At 32.2% G+C, this 12,412-nt stretch overlaps 1 long non-coding RNA gene across 5 annotated transcripts in view; it reads right to left on the bottom strand.

Moving 5' to 3' along the window:
* Window positions 1-12,412, bottom strand: part of LOC143256850 (uncharacterized) — a 71,097-nt gene that overhangs the window by 10,305 nt on the left and 48,380 nt on the right. For 2 of the 5 annotated variants that reach the window (XR_013031574.1, XR_013031573.1), the window contains one exon: window positions 1,599-1,931. The exons of 2 other annotated variants lie outside the window; for them this stretch is intronic. This is a non-coding gene — a long non-coding RNA (uncharacterized LOC143256850). Of the gene's footprint in view, window positions 1-1,598; window positions 1,932-4,085; window positions 4,841-12,412 lie in introns of those variants that run through there. One more of the 5 variants, XR_013031577.1, reaches the window with a different exon arrangement.

Genomic DNA, 12,412 nt, shown 5'->3' with positions numbered 1-12,412 from the left:
CCGTTCCAAAGATAGTAAGGATTTTGGTTTGGTTTGAATTTCGCTTAAGGCTACACGAAGGTTATATACGCTAGCCGTTCCTACTTTAGCAGTGCAAGACTAGAGGGAAGCCAGTTAGTCATTACTATCCACCCTAAACTGTTGGGCTACTCTTTTACCAACGAATAGTGAGATTGGCCGAACATTATAACGCCCCCATGGCTGAAGAGGCGAGCATGTTTGGTGCGACCGCGATTCGAACCCGCAACCGTCGGATTAATAGTCGAGTGCCTTAACCACCTTGCCAGATAGTAAGGAATTTGAAGCATGGTTATTAGAAAGTTGAATTAATTCTTGACATGTACATTATTACAATAAAAACGTCCTTGACTCAAAATTTCAACAGCACATCATGATGTTGTATTACAGATGGTATAATGAACTCTCAAAACACACATCCTTCGTAAAGCCAGGACCGCTGCATCTTCTTGGTGTTGGGTCTCAACTTTATGATCCATACATGAAATTAAATCGTCATAATTCTGTCACTTTCACAAAGAAAATCATTATTGTATTTCATGGGATAAAACTATACCTCATGGAGGGTCCAATTACCATTAGAGACAGAAGTGTAAAATATCATGTGTGTGGACTAACTGTAATCTTAATGACAATTGATTACTTTCTGGGCTATCGGTTGACCAAAGTCGTTGCAAATGACTGACATTTCTTTGCTCTACATTAATCTATTTCCGGCTTCCAAACTGTGCCCTCCATTTCTCTTCCGTTAGCACTTGCTCTGATGTAACTAACTTAAACACCAAATTAATTGAGATTTGGTGATCCAGACATTTATATTTTAACATAAGAAGCCGGTTTCCGTCATAAAATTCTAAATCGACTGTCGTGCTTCATGGAAAAAATTTCCTAAACCGTGTTTTGCTGTATATTTTGAAATGCTCGGTTTCAGTATTTTGTTTTCGTCACCAAACTGACACAATCACTTTTTGTTGTAGTTTATTCGTCATAAGTATTCTTTGAAACGACTTCTTTTCTGGCAAGTTTTAGATTAAAAATATCTAACAAATTACCTAGATGATATTACATTCAGCATTATTATTTGTTAAAAATGTATTGAAGTCTTTGTTGTTATAAAAGCAAGATAAGTAAATGTGATCACCTCAAAATTATATAACATGTTTAGGAATGTTTGTTTATGAATTTTGAGCAAAGTGATAGACCAGAGTAAAGACAGCTAGTCAACACCCTCACCGCTACTCTATCAACGAATAGTATGATTAACCATCACATTAAGACGCCCAAACGATTGAAAGAATTAGCACATTTGGTGATGGAATTCGAACCCACTATCAACAATTTGTGTGTCGAATGCTCTAATTATCGACTACGCCAGGTAATATTGAAAAACGAGAAAATGTTATAAGCGCCTACGCCTAAGACCCAAGTGGTAACCCTTGACTTATGTTACTGGTCGTATGCGAGTTCTACTCGTTCAAAAACTTGTATCAGAAAAACGTTAAGCCAATAATATTATTTGTATTGTTTAAATACAACCAAGTCGGTGTATCAATTCAATACAAAATGCATACCACAAAAAAGTGTATTAAACAATTATTTGTAATAAATCTTTGCTCAACCAAATAATACTATGAGACAATTGATACAATTGTAACATGTGAAAACAATTATAAATTTTGAAATACGCGTTCATTTCCTTAAAATTTGTAAAGAAAATATTTTTGAAACTTAGTAAGGCTTTCAAATTCAGAGTTCAGCGATTTGTGCGCCAGTTTGTAGCAGCACTTGTCATTTGGAGAGTTCGAATCCAAAGGTGGCTGGTTGGCTTCTTCCCTCCAAAGCAACTTGGAGTGTCGGATAACATTGCATTTTTATGGCTATCAAACAGAGGACGTCGATGATTGAAAACTGTTCTGAAGATAGTAAGGAATTTGGAACATGGTTATTAGAAAGTTGAATTAATTCTTGGTATGCACGTAAATACAATAAAAACGATCAGCACAGATATGTTCTGAAAATTAAGCTAAATATATTCTAACAGCGAGGGAAACAAAGACGTAAGACGAACTATTATAATTATTGTAAGTAAGAACACAAGAACTGTGTATAATTATTTATACTCATTACTTACTAGACTCATTTTGAGTTCTGATCTACGCCTTGCCCTAAATTTAGTTAATATACTAATTATCAACGCTGTTACCACCTATATTTTTTATATAGTACACTGCACGTTCCACGTTAATTTTATGTTATAGGTGAGACCAAGAAATGTATCTAACATGACCATTTGGAGCAAGATGTCAGGGAGATATAGTTTTGGGAATACTATAAAGAGATTATGTGAATTTGTAAGACAAACTATTTGAGTTTCTAAGGGTTTATGTTCATGCGACATATACAACACCATTCGAAACGATTGTCTATGGTAAATCTCCAAAAAAATAAAATAAAGCATCACTTCAGTTGGTGATTTTTGCTCTATTGTCATCAGAGGATTTGCTTATCGATAAGACCCTCGCTTCGTGGTCCACGAGACAGCAACATAAGAAGTGTGTTTACCAATACGATCGGATACAATAGACTTGTTAGTCGTAGAGTTTTGGATCCGTACCGCTTGATAAAGGCAGTATTCGCGGCTTTGATACTGCGTACATTTTTATCACTATTATATAGAATACTAGAATGACAAGATTGACGTCCAATATGGTATCGTTGAATAAATCATGAAGTTTGTGACGTCACTTGGTAAACCTCTAATGGCTATTGTACAAAATAAAAAAAGAAAATTTTCCGGACAAATCTCTTAACAAAAAAGGTTAGACCTAAAGGAAGGGAGTTATGCTTAATGTATTAACAAGTAGCAATACATACATAAAGTTAAATCAATTTACTTGTCACTCGCCAAGAACGGACTTCGAGTAAGATAGACATTTCAATCGCACAAATTTCCTTGTATGACACAGTCGACGAGGTCCTTCACTCAATTCTAGAACTCGTTAAACATCTACATTACAAAATAGATTGTTACTTCGAATCCTTGTACTAACCTTTAACAGATAACTTAACTCATCAGCCACATTAACACTGCCATAATATTCTGCATAATACTGAAAGATCATTGAAGCTTCTCATAAGCACACAGAAACAGAGCATGAAGACATTAAACAACCATTTCTTTGGATTGCTGAAAGCAATGAATTACACATATGCAGCGCCAACAATGTAATTTTTCTTTGTGACTTCGCATACATTACTATATAAAATTCAGAGTGGTTGGCCCCAACAGAAACTTTAAAAAGCTAAGCAAGTGTACATTAAGAGCAAGGATTAGATTTATGTACCACGTCATGCATAAGGTTAAAAAAAATGAAGCTAAGTTTCCAAGAAGACTCTCTTTACCAAATCCAGCGCAACCGTATCTCACTTGTACTGGTTAGGTGAAAGTGACAACTGTGGAAATTCTTCATTGACACTCACGGCAAATAAAAGTGGTAGCAACTAAAGTGCCATATGGTGCACTTAGGAAAGCAAAATAGAACAGTATATAGACAAAAATCCAACTGTAACATGAATACACGAACTCTCTTCTACACCCTGCTGCGAGGCAACCAGGTCTTCACACATTTAGTAAGCGTATGTCATCTCAATTCCTGGGATTCTCAGTTGCTTTTTAACTTAACAAGATGCAAATACACCAGTTTAAAAAGTGTTTTTTTTACACCAACAATTCACAAAGTACCATGGTATATGATGTATATTACCAGAGCTGGCAAAGAATGTTCCATTTATAAGTATTATATTTGATATTATCTTACAATTAGACTGATAATAATTTGCACATCCTCGTTATTTAATAACTCATTACAGATTTATCTTAGGAAATGTAGAAAATGGGTGGGTGAAATTAATATCTCTTTTATATGTGAACCTGACGATGACCGAAGAAGGTCGAAACGTTGTTCGCTCTTCTATGTAAAATATTTTCTCAACCCAAACGAGCCGTTTTTGCATATAAATTTCTCAACAAGTGGGTTTCTCGACATCACTGATAATATCTCTTTTGTTATTCCAAACAAAGATATATTCTCTTTATTTTTTACTTTTCCAACTAAATATTACAATATATGTATATATATATATATAAAGTAAGTATCATATGTTTTTCATAAAAGGCATTAACTTGCACTGTTTCTAAAACTGTAGAAGTTGCATACTACTTGCTATAGATACAAATCACCTATTTTGAATTTATCAATATTTAATCTCTTTCGTCAAGTAGTTAGGTTCATGGTATACTACTTAAGGAATGGGTGGGGGTTAATGTATCCCATTGACCTCTTTATAAAAAATAATGTCAAAGTACATACATCAATTTGATAATATTAATGCAGAAAGAACGCTCGTTTGCTTGTGTTTAAATATTTCTATAAAGATACTTCAAAGATATCCTTCTGCACCATCCGTTCCTACTTTTGAGCTAACTGAGTGAAGAGAAGACGTCTAGTCAACAGTACCCCACTGTCAAATCTTGGATTTTCTTTGTTTAACTGAATAGCAAAATTTGCCAATCAACCTAACGACGTATCTACAGACTCAAAGTTTAGTAATGGGGCACGAACGATGGAACCGCAGATACCCAATCCAGCACGTTAGAAGCAGAAGGAACTCGTTTGTAATGAGTAGTTATCACATTTTGAAGGAATAAGTTACAGGTCCATGGCTGACCTAAATAGAGCTCTTCCATCATTTATCGTGGTCAGTATGATAGCCATAATTACGTACTTCTGCCAGACACCGCATTTTCTACTGTGACAAGATTCTACAAAGGAAAATGAGGTTACTCTTATAGTATCTACTATACATGGACCTCAATCTAAAATTGCATTTTAAACAAATCAAGTACACGGAATTTCACTGAATTTGCATCAAAAAGTAGAGAATTTACAATTACATATTTACAATTATACGGTCTAATGGAATTCCTACAATCCCAGTTTATTAAACTACCTTTTTCTTTAAAACAGCTATAGAGTTGAAGTCAAGGCTGGAAACTTGTTTACTCTTATTAGTTTTTATTTACCCTAAATCATTATTTATTGTTTTGTATCAAGTGATATGTACAGTTCTATCACATTATACTTTAGGTTAATAGATTCTCTTCTGTAACCTTAGCCTTCTATTTCCAATGCGGAATGAAATAATGGTTATGCTGTTGTTGTATGTTGTGGTCTTAGCACAAAACTAAACAATAGGTTATATGTACTCTACTACTGGAAATCGCACTCAAGAATTTACCTTTGTAAATCCATAAACTTACCCTGATCCATTGGAAGATACACAAACATACATATAATTTATCTTAGATGAGTAATGATTAAGTAATATTACAAATGCCGCACTGTGCCACTGAGTGACTTTAAAATGCATGATTATAATAGTGTTCACAGGTTTAATATTTACTTACAACTTTGTGTCAAAAAAGAAGAAAATACCAAAATATGTCAAAATTAAATTTAAAAACATTTTTTCCGAATACTGAACTAAAATGTCCCCCGCTGGTACAGCGGTAAGTCTACGGATTTACAGCACTAAAATCAGGGTTCGATTCCCTTCGGTGGACTCCGCAGATAGCCCGATGTGGCTTTGCTATAAGAAAATACACACAGAAATCTAAACTAAAATGACACCTAATTTTCGGTTACCATAATATACTACAAGTCTAGCACATAGGCTTCAATTTAACTTTGGTCTCGAGCCTACCTAAACAGAGAGAAAGCGTTTTGAAATACTTATATGAATACTAATGTAAGATTCCTAAACAATAAGTGATATTTGATATATGAATTATATACTGTTTGCCCATGGAAGACACCAGTAAAAACCTTGATATCTGTGTCGTGTTTCAAAAATAAAGGCTTAACCATTTCACGTTATTTAGGTACGATTATTTAAAGAGTTTCTCTACCTTCTTATTAATGCGAAGCTAATTTGATTGCTTGTATCTCTCTAAATAAGAGAAACACTTTTGTCCAAATAGTATTTAAGAGTGATAAATGTACGTGTCAAAAATATAACATTAAATGTTTTACCTTAAGTGCCAGGCATATTTTCAAAGCAATAAAATAAATTAAAACAACAAATAACAGTTACCCAAGAAGTACGTTTCGAGTAATTTCTTTCAAGACATCTTTATATATCAAATACTCTGAGTTTCTGCGCTCCCCGACTCATTTGTAGTACTGAAAACATGGTCCATGTCCTTCCATATTTGACACAAAAGTACTATATCATCGTCAGAAACGTAAGATTTTTAAGACAATTACAGTCAAGTAACTATTTGACAAGGCCTCAGGTTACGATGGATGAAATCAGACAAGATTCTTGTCTGCCTATTCTAAAATATAGCTCTTCCGTCAAGACTGTGATTGATCACTTTTAGAAAGGGACCGTCAATTAAATTACACGTTAAGGTGTAAATTTGCTCTGCTATACAGCGGCTTCTCGCTCATTTGATGAAAGTAGCGAGTTAATGATGAATCGGATGAAAATGATAAATATGCTTATTACATATCAGGATCTGCGTGGCTAAACTTTTCTCTGTACCTAAATATCCTGATGACATCCTTTTCTATATGTATTAGCAATTTCGTGTATTACTTTATAGCAGGCTATTATTTTAAAACGGCTTTTGGAAGAACTCTATGATTGCTAAATATCTATGTGAATAAAATCAAATTTTTAATACATAGTTTAAACCTCTGGTCATATAAATATATAATTATCGCATTTATATTTCTTTTTCTTATTCACAGTAATTTGAGCCTACTGACAATATTTATAAGGTTATCGAAAAACTACCAAAATATGGGCCACTTATACATCATATCCAAAATGAATACACCAAAAGTAAAAGCTGTATTTTTTTTTTTTTGAGATGATAACGAAATTCAAAAGAAAATATCTTCTAAAGGCTTGTGAGCTTTATTAGAATTAACTGTTATTTTTTTTATAAGTTTCATTATTTATCATTAGTAATTATGAATGCGTTTTATTTTAGATTTCAAACCTTTCCCTGTTTTTGAATAGAATTACAACTCCTGAAGAGCTCTCCCGATAGAACCCCTTTGAACTTTTATCTTTGGGACGTTTTGAAAGCAAAAGTACCAAATCAAACCAAGAGATGTTGAATAACTGAAACTTTTGTACCATTGATGTTGTCTTATCCATCTCTACAGCTGTGCTTTTAGAACTTGGAAGCCACGTAAAAGTTTATTAGTTAAATTAAATAAAACCTCAAAGCTTTCAGAAGATATTTTGTTTTGAATTTTGTTTTCTCAAACAATAAAAATGTTATGCAACTTTATTTTTGGTAGATGTGTTTCGTGACACCATGTATATAAAACCAAAAAAGTGGTTTTTATTTACATAACGAGAACATAATCTGGGAAAATGGCCTACCATTAAAACAGCTGTAAAAGGCATAAGATGTATACAGTTAATGTGAACTCCTATTGTAACTATTCTTTCTCCCGCGGTGACGATACACAGCCTTAACTAATTCTTGAATAGATGTTACAGAAAATTAGTTCTTCATTAAGAATAAAAATATCCAAAATAACAATTCTAATTCAATGAAAGTGACAGACTAAGTTGGTGATTAGATTTCTAAGTTTAGCATTTATGTTTCATTAACTAACAACTAGCTATCTAAAAACATAGCCTGGATATATACATCATCAATATCTGCGAAATAAATAAATATATCGTCATACAGGAAGCCTATATGAAATACTTTTACCTGAACATCGTCTTATAAATAGTAGATACTCTCGGGAGAAAGGGGGGTAGTACAGAGATAATATCAATTGGAATAATAAACCCTAAAATTAGCAAAGGTGACAATTTGTAATTATAATAACTATAATCTATCGCTTAACAATCTGTTCTTCGTTTCACAAATCACGTTTTCCATTAACAAGTCGTCAGATTATATCATATCAATAAAATGAAAGTAGACGGTCCTTTCCGATACGCTACTATACCCTCGTTCTATATAAAAAAAAAAATAGATGCTCGTATTTAATCACAGTCTATTTATTTAACAATCACTGTGTATGTAGGCCCTTTAGTCTGTGTTTTGCACTAACATCTGGAACAACGATTCAGAACACAAGCAGTATTATTCTTCCCAGTTGATCATTCGATGCTTTTAACAGTGCATTGCATTATGCAATATCTGTTGATGCAAAAAAACAAATTAAAATATGAATTACAGCCATTATTTAACACTGACTGTTCATTCTTCGTCTTTATTTATTTTCTTAAGGTTAAAAAAGGGTTTCTAAAGAAACCTGTTTAACACAAAGAAATGGGTCGAAGCAAAATATAAAACAAGAATTTTTATTGTATTCACCCAAAATTAGTAAAGAAATATTACACATTTACTCTGTAAACTGTATGACAAATTTGGAAATTATTTATTTGTTTAGAGTTGACAGTTGAGCCCCAAAGTTACAAGTACAAATACTTCCCACTGTTAAAAATACGTATCTAATACCAAAATATTCACTTGCCAATTGCTTGAGAACAAAACAATATATATTACAGGTTAAATAGGTTCAAATATTTTGACATTTTGTACTACTTCACAATATGCTGAACCATATATTCCAACAATAAAATAAAAATGAAATATTTATCATGACGAGATGAAAGTAAACAATACATCTAGCTTGATTTATGTTTATAAGAATCGTAGATTTCAAATTAAAAGTTTCCTAAAATATTTTTCCCATTATCTTGGGCAATTCAATATTTTCACCGAATTTGCACACTTAATACTTGACTTTATGAAAGAGGTAGAATATAACTTATCTTGTAATTCAAAACGCTTCAAAAAATCTTGACGTAGATACTTTTAAGATTCATGACATCTGGAGTTACTCATGATCTATAATCTTCTTATTAAACTGCTTACGAAATGGATATTTGCCCTAATTTTAATCACATATTTTATACAACGTTTGGTGATTAGTTATTTGTTTTATTGTGAGGTGGAATTAAAACGCTTGTTGACGTATTAAAAGTTCGTAACATGCAATAAGTAAAGCTTCTCAAATAAATTCGTGCGCGTATGTAATTGATTGTAAGAAACTGACTTGAAAAAAGAAATTTATATGTTTTGAGAACGCAATCGGAAACTGGATATATTGTATAGACCTGTTCTAAGTTAGAGAATGCATTAATATTGCGATATCAACTGAAATAGAAAACAACTGATGAAATACATTCAGTATTCAATTAGTTGACAAAATTTACTAGTCCTCAGTTCTTACGACAAAAGAGGTGTGAAAGAGTTTATAACTTTAAACTGTTTCAAAAATAAAGAATTTCTATTAAAGAAAAATTATTTTGATATTGATAAACCACATAAAGCTATTTCTGATTTATAATGACTTAAATAAAATTTGCAAAAGTTACAATTTACTAATTTAAAATAGTTCACACCAAAGTAGTTGTTATTCAAACTATTTAATGATAAAAGTAGAGTCAACCACTATTATGTTTGTCGCATCCTAGCAGGCCTAATGATTCTTGGTATTGTGCTGAAGGTCTCAATGACACTTGATATAACAAATTTAGTATGGCTGACATATCATTACATTATTTTTTACTCTCATTCGTTGTTTTTTATAATTAATTCTTCCTTCATAAAGCAGAACAACTGAAGGTATATAGTAAACAAGTAATTTAAAGTATTCCAATCTTGAACGAGATCCTGACATTTGTATCCTGTAATTTATGTGAAGTATACTTTATTGCTTTGCGAAAAATACTCTATGGTGCAATTTATTCATTATAAAAACTATTCACAATGAAGTAACAATAGAACATTTAAATCACGCATCTGAATAACTAGAATAAATTGGTTCATATTAATACATGCATTCTTTTATCTAAATGATTATACTTAGAAAAGCCATGTTTCTAAATTAAATAACCAGATTCTACTTGATTTCTCTAATCCTATTAATCACTATCAAGCTTCGTTAAAGTATTTCGTTACTAGATTTTGTTGTCATTAGTAACTGTAGGTAAAAGGCGGCGTGACAGTTCAGCACGAAGGAGGGAAGAGGCGGTTTATCACAGAACAACTCGGATTTCTAGTCTACGAGTTGATTATGCCTGGCGACTAGTTATCTTGATTCCATTCAGATTGAGTTGCGCAATGTCTTAGTTCGGTTTATATATCAAATTGTAATTGCACGTAATGACAACTTATCTGTTTCACATAGGTACAACCAATTGTTAGTAGAACGTTCAATCTGGACAATAAACTTATGTTAAGAAAATCTTTTTATTGTTGGGGTAGCTTCAATAAAACAAAACAAAAGAAACTCAACTATAAGCATAGTTTGAATTTGTTTATTTTTCCAAGATATAAATTTACAATGAATACATTAAGCATAAATGAAACTTAATACGGATGCCTACTGAATAATTTTTACATTATTTCTAAGTGTACAAACAACACAAAATTATACTTGATTAAACAAAATGAAACCATCATAAAAATTTGACAAGTGTGTGTTTTCTCATAGCAAAACTACATCGAGTTATCTGCTGAGCCCGCCGAGGTAATCGAACCCCAAATTTTAGCGTTGTAAATCAGTAGACTTACAGCTGTACTAGCGGGGAGCTAAAATTTTACGAAGAGCTGTATTAAGAAACTGTATAACACGACTGTTAATTAATATTAATTTTTAGACCATATAAGTCACTTGTAATACAATAATATTAATGAAGATGTAATTGATTAAATAGTTTTTATTAACTCAGTAAGAGTCATGCTTGCTGAATGAAAAAGGTTTACAAATGTAAACAATTTTTGTGTACTTTGCACACTTTGTTTTTAACCTATGAAAAATCATAGGTGTATTTATAAGGCTCAGATTTAGGTTTATTACAAAACCAATTAAAAGTGAGATGCATGTTAAATGTTCCTGGTTATGTTTAAAAAGGTTTTATCAGATTCCCTGAAACAAGTTCAAATATTGTAAACGTTAAACGGTGTGAGAAACCTGATAAAAATGTAATTATTTCAAATTTGATATTACATATGTTTTACAGAGTTCCATTTGAATAATACTAAAATTGGTTGTTGATTCGGAAAATTACTTAAAATAGCTGATTTATATTATTTGACATGTACAAATAATTAAATTGTTACTGTTGATTAATTGTAAACCCCATAATTCAGTAAAACAATTTACTGGATTTTCGAAACTTTCAGGAATTAAACAAACAATTTATCTAAATGTATCGCGAGTTCAACTATGATAGTTATTTTACAACACATACCTTTATTCGGTTAGCATATTCCCACTGTGAATTGTGAGTGTCATGGTTCGCGTCCCATTACTGCAAAAACACTCGCCCCAGAATTTCATAGCCTACGGTGCTTTGTAATAATAAAAGTCATAATCACGGGCAGCTATACAAAGATAGTATATGTATATAGATTTTAATGAAAGCTATAAAACAAGCAAATCATAATTATTAAACTGAGTTTGCACTAAAATAAAATTGTGACCTGACTCATCAACCTGGAACAATATGTGAATACTAGTATGTGATTTTTTAAAACTGCCAATCCTCTTCTCTTTTATATCTTCTACAAGTTATAATTTTTAACATCTATAACATTATTTATTATCGACTGAAACGAATTTGAACCAAACTGAGTGCATTATATTAAAACGATTTCGGACAATGCTACACGAGAGCTATCTGCGCTAGCCGTCCCTAATTTAACAGTGCAAGACTAGAGTGAAGGCAGCTAGTCATTACCACACACCGCCAACTCTTGGGCTACTCTTTTACCAACGAATAGTGGGATTGACCGTCACATTATAACGCCCTCACGGCTAAAAGGGCAAACATGTTTGGTGTGACTGCGATTCGAACCCGCGATCCTCAGGCTACGAATCAACTGTCTTAACCATCTGGCCATGCCAGGCCCGTTGGATTCGGCGACTTGAACATTATATCTTCGTATAGTAAAGAACGAATACCCGTTTCATTCTTCAGCTGCTTGAGGTATGCGACAGTTAACTGAATGCATGAATAGAAATGTTATCTTAGTGAACCCAGTCACGTATTATATCAGACAAGCCTCCAATTTATTATACATATTACAATTTGAAATAGCCTGAAAATAAATTAAATTGTAATTAAATTCAAAAGTTAATTAAATCTTGATATGTACTTGATATTTGCTAGCAAAATAGATACACAGTTTTCTTTCTTAGTACAGATATATTTTTATATACAAACAATAATAAAATTTATAATAATAGTTATTACAAATAAGGGTTTATACACAAAAGTG

Source organism: Tachypleus tridentatus, chromosome 7, assembly GCF_004210375.1.
Source record: "Tachypleus tridentatus isolate NWPU-2018 chromosome 7, ASM421037v1, whole genome shotgun sequence".
Taxonomy (NCBI): domain Eukaryota; kingdom Metazoa; phylum Arthropoda; class Merostomata; order Xiphosura; family Limulidae; genus Tachypleus; species Tachypleus tridentatus.
Note: the sequence above shows the minus strand (reverse complement) of the source record. Positions and strands in the feature narration are given on the sequence as shown.